Source organism: Nelumbo lutea, chromosome 4, assembly GCF_056320005.1.
Source record: "Nelumbo lutea isolate HS-2025 chromosome 4, American lotus-T2T, whole genome shotgun sequence".
In the NCBI taxonomy this organism is placed as follows: domain Eukaryota; kingdom Viridiplantae; phylum Streptophyta; class Magnoliopsida; order Proteales; family Nelumbonaceae; genus Nelumbo; species Nelumbo lutea.
The window spans coordinates 81,591,893-81,596,865 of NC_142687.1; the positions used below are offsets into that span (position 1 = coordinate 81,591,893).

Here is a 4,973-nt window from a genome sequence, read left to right on the forward strand (position 1 = left end):
GACAATGATAGTTCTATGAACTTCTAATCCCTTGTTGTTGGGGTCGATGAGAGAGTCGTGCTTTGCATGGGCTTTATCATAAAGCCTAGATTAGTAACCCAAGCAATGCCTTTCCTTGAAGAGGCAATGAAATTGAGTCTTTGTTTAGTTGCAATTAAAATGAAGGAAAATAAACCATTTCTAAGAAATCATAATTTTATAGTTTTTCATGTAAAATAGTAGCAATACCAATCAACGTAACAAGCGTGGAATCAACACACACACGGAGAAAAGCCATGGTCCATCCCTAATTCTTAGGAAAAAGGTTGGTCATCTTTGTTCATATCTTGTAACACTCATACATTTCTCAATTATTCAGTTCATTTCCTAAGTGAAGCACTAGGAAATCCCTTTTTTTCCTTTATTGGGATTGTTATAAAATCCATGATCATATTTATTGGAGAAACCATCAACCCAACTTAAGACCAAATAGATTCAAATTTTCCACTATAATAACCAGAATATGGAGTCTTCTTATATAGATCAATAAATAGAGATAAAATAACAAATTTACTTATTAGAATTAGTCTAAGCATAATAGCAACAACAACTACACTCATGGTAAGAGTCTAGGAGACCATAAGCTACAAAAGTAGGTGGCTGCTATAATTCTAGTCATGTGCTCTTACCAAATAAATGAGTCAAATTAAAATAAATAAATAAATAAAGTAAAACGAAACCTTTGCTCTAGCTTGAAATGAAAGATGAAAAACAACCCCCTAACACATATGTGTTATCACCAAAATTAAATCATGAATAATTTAATACTAGAAAAGAGAAAAAGGGAAAAGAAAATTTGAAAAGAAATTCATTAATAGCTTCTCTTACTTGAGCAGTCTTCTATGATGTTGGGCATTTGATACATGGCAAACAACCTCTAACACATACACATTCGTTTGCACAACCCAAATGAAGTTTCGATGAATTCACCCTTGATTTATCCAGATAGAAGGAAAAAAGGGGAATTTCTACTTCTTTGATATATGTAATGAAACTCAAAAATTTATTTGAAAAAAAAACAATCAAAATTAAAAATCCATGAACATATGTACTGGAAGAAATAACACGAAGGCATCTTCCAAGCCAAGTCTCTCAGCAATATTGAAACTGATCATGTCTGGAAGCAATGATGACGGCCTCCTTCCTTTGAAATCTCCTCCCTATCTTCTCTATGTTTTCTTATTGACTCGTTGTTATTGGTGGCGGAAGGTATCACTCGCTCCCTTTGTCCAACACAAAAAAAGATAAAGAGGTTTAAATGGCTGCACTAACATGAAGTTTAAGGAGAAGGGAGATAAAAAAAAACTAAGAGAGAGAGAGAGAGAAATCAAGTTCACAAAAACATATAAAATCAGCTAAAAAGAGGAGAAATAGAATGATTCTTACAGAGATGTGAGTGGAAGAGAAAACTTTGTTCTCCAGGTTCGGTTCCAGCAAAACTACGGTAAACTTTGAAGTTCAAGTTCAAAAGAGTAAAGTGAGAGAAAAGCATTAGAAAGTTAGAAATATTGGTTGTATTTATAGGGCATTTTTGGAATAATAAATGTGTATAGCTACAGTAATCCATACCGTATATAAACAACTAGGAGTAGTGCCCCTTTTTGCTATTATTTTTAAAAAGCTGCCCATCCCAAGTAATTCCCCTCTATTGATGATCTAAATGGATATTAACCTCCAAAAGTTTCCCTTATAGGCAAGAAACCCTATAAATAAATTTTCTTAATTTCAAAACTATTTCTTTTAAGATCGATATTATCCTCCATTATTCTTCAAATTTTTAAAATAAAATCCAATGACAAGTGTTTTAGCTGTATTCCTCCCTTCCTAGATTAGCTTTCAAAAAAGTCAATTCCTACATGGAGCTAAATGAACCAGAGCTTCAAAGTTAAGCTTCAATTAATTCTTTGAAGCAACAAATGAGAGATATCGCATGGAAAAATAAAATGCTTTTTGTTAAGTTGAGATGAATCATACAAAGGTGCTTAATTATATGTTCGTGCTCTTTTGTGATTGTCACAGAATTAAGATTCATCCAATAAACACAACTTCTCTTTGTTTCCCCTTTGAAGATAGGTTAAAAGAAAATTATCATTTCCCAACAAATTACAACATCCATGGGTTGCAAAAGTGGAGAGATTGATTTCAACTTAGGTATCGAACCCACATTCCATGGTCTTTATTGATGTTGATCGTAACTCTACAGATTTCTACTCTTTTCCTTCTTCTCATCCTTGTAACGAGGGCATTCCATCTCCTCTTTTTCCTCATGTGATCAACTATGGTCTTGGCAATAGTTCTTCATCAGGCATGGTAACACGGTGACTTCTGAAGTTAAATGTCCATCACAATCTAATAAGCTTTTAAAGTTAAATGCTCATCACAATCTAATCAGCTCTTGAAGTTAAATGCCCATCACAATATGATATAACACGATCTAGCTGCTCCCAGTTGGAGGTGATCTGGCTTCTAGATGGACGACGGACTGAACCTGCAAGGATATCAGAGAACCTAAGGATGCTAACCCGGCGAGGTCGCTTCGATGCTTAAGTTGGTAGGCTCGTAGCGAGCTAAGATTGTTTTTGAAAGTAGAGAGCTTGAGAGCAAGAAAATCACGCATACCTTGCACCCCTGGGGGGTCAATCCTTTATATAATGGAGTCCTCGCGGGTTTCGCGGAGCGGTTCTGGGATCCTCGTCACGATGAGATCCGTCTTCCGCGTAAGTTGGGAGATAGTGCTGCCAACTTATAGGTTTTATCGAGTCCACCCGAATCGGTTGGGGGAGATAACACTGGCTGTTATGCGGCGTGATCCCGTGAAGTCCGGCAACGGTCGGAAGGATTTTCGGGATCCTCACAGTGGCACATCGATATCCCTGAGCTGATGCGTTCAAGTCCCGAACTGGACTGAGTGTCGAAGTGCCTTGGCATCGAGGTGTTCTTGTTGCGATGTAGTACCGACGTGATCTCATTTCGAAGTGACCTTGTCGCGAGGTCATTTTAGCCCGGGGTAGATGGTACCCGAGATCGTTCCGCTATAGGCTAGTCATGCAGAGCTGTCATCTATTAGTCAGGCCGCGTCCACGTGTCCCCTTGTTATGAGGTCGGACCAAATCACCCTTCATCAATTGCCCCCCACTCCCCAAGCTAGGGGTCCAGACCTAGTGCGGGGAGTTCATGATGTGACAAGTGGATTTGGCTCGAGGTGCAAGCCGCTTTGTCGGATGAATCGTTGGTCGGACCAGTTCGGCTACTCGGCTCAACCAAGGATAACCTAAGTCACATCTAGTTTACGTGCGAACATCACGCGATCTACAAACTCTGCCAAAAAACGTGCTAAAACAATTTCAACCTCGGGGTCACGTAGCCGCTTTTCTTAGGAGCCATCGGATCGCTTTGATCTCGACCGTTGATTCTCCAGTACAGTGGCTATAAATAGGGGGACCCGAGACTCATTTTCTTTGCCATAAGTTCATTAGCCTTCGGTCTAAGGTCGCGTTCAAACTCCTTAGCTCGGGTCTTCTCGTTCGGTGTTTCTTTCCAGTTCGGCATTTCTCCTTGGTGAGTCTTCCCTAGCTATCCTCTTTAATTCAGTTTGTCTTTTTCATGTCTAGTTTCAGCTTTGATAGTCTTCTAGATGAGGCCGAGGTGGGTACCTCAGACCAGATCGATAGTCATATCGAAGCTACTTCGGGTCTGGAAATGGTCCTTTGCCCTCCTAAGGTGCAGCCACTCCGAGAGGCACGAGAGACCTCTGGTATCCAGGCATCCACCTAACACTGAGGTCGGGTGCCAGACAACTTTGGCCCATCAATAATGACAGCGGACAGGCTCCAGGCCTTAATAACTCGACACAACCTCCCAAACTACCTCATTTAGAGTCTTCCACTAGGCAACTTCCCCTGGGAGCATGATCACAACGAGATAGTGATCTTCGAGGAGCAACTCGTAGCTGGTCTTCGTCTTCTGTTGCACCCCTTGAATGTAGAAATCTTGAAACTTTTCAACATTACCATAGACCAACTGCACCCGAACCCAATTTGCAATGTAGTAGGGACCATCTCGTTTTTTCATGACTATAACCTACCCCTCGACCTCGATATCTTCTCTTTGATCCTGTCCATCAAGAAGAACGCCTTCTGTGTCCTTCCCGAGCATAGGCGGACCTATTACCTATCTCCTCGTCCGGGCTACAAGCTTTTGCACAAGCTCCCAAATAGGGTCCCGACCTGGAACAGGGGTTATTTCATGGTCCGAAACACTAAGGGATGGTCCTTCCCAACCCATTGGAGGGCGTCCATTCAGGATCCCGGTGTCAGATTGGACCTAAAAACAAGGGAAGCGCTCCAATCTTGGGCGGAGCTCCGCCTCAACTTTGCGGACTACATGGTTGAAGACAAGCTTGTGCAGGCTGGTCTGCGCCCTGGTAGGTTGTCTCTTTGAGTTTTTTCTTTATTTCTGATAATGTTGCTAATGTTCTACTTTTGTTGCAGCTCCCATGAAGTTCACTGTAAATCAACTCTTTGGTCGGATGAAGGGGAAGAAGAAATGAGCTGCCAAAAGGGCTCGCATCGAGTCACTGCAGTCTATCGTGCCTGAGTCCGAACGGCCCTCCATTACGCAACCTCTAGTAATCAACCTGATCAAGGAGGGACTAGGGAGGGCCTCCTTGCCTCGTGTGCCTGGGGAGGCATCTTCAGAGCCCGCTCCTGCAGCCGCCACATCGTTAGGCAACGAGGAAGTAGTTTGGAGTATTCTGACTCTGAAATATAGCCTTCTAAAGAGCAAGAGCACGGTGTATGCCGAAGAGGTTGCTGGCTGGGCCGAGCTGTCGGTTGCTTAGCTCGGAGCTCGAGCAGCTACTCACTGCATGGTGGTAAGTTCTGTCTTGATTTCTTCAATTTTGTGCTTAAGACTTTTTTGGTACTAACTATGGT

The 4,973-nt window shown here is 41.8% G+C and overlaps 1 long non-coding RNA gene across 1 annotated transcript; it reads right to left on the reverse strand.

Moving 5' to 3' along the window:
• Window positions 1-824: 824 nt before the first annotated feature.
• LOC148861314 (uncharacterized) lies at window positions 825-1,529 on the reverse strand. Its single transcript, XR_016112198.1, has 2 exons — window positions 1,426-1,529; window positions 825-1,262 (listed from the first exon to the last, which is right to left on the reverse strand). It is a non-coding gene; the product is annotated as an uncharacterized LOC148861314 (long non-coding RNA).
• Between the last annotated feature and the right edge of the window lie 3,444 nt (window positions 1,530-4,973).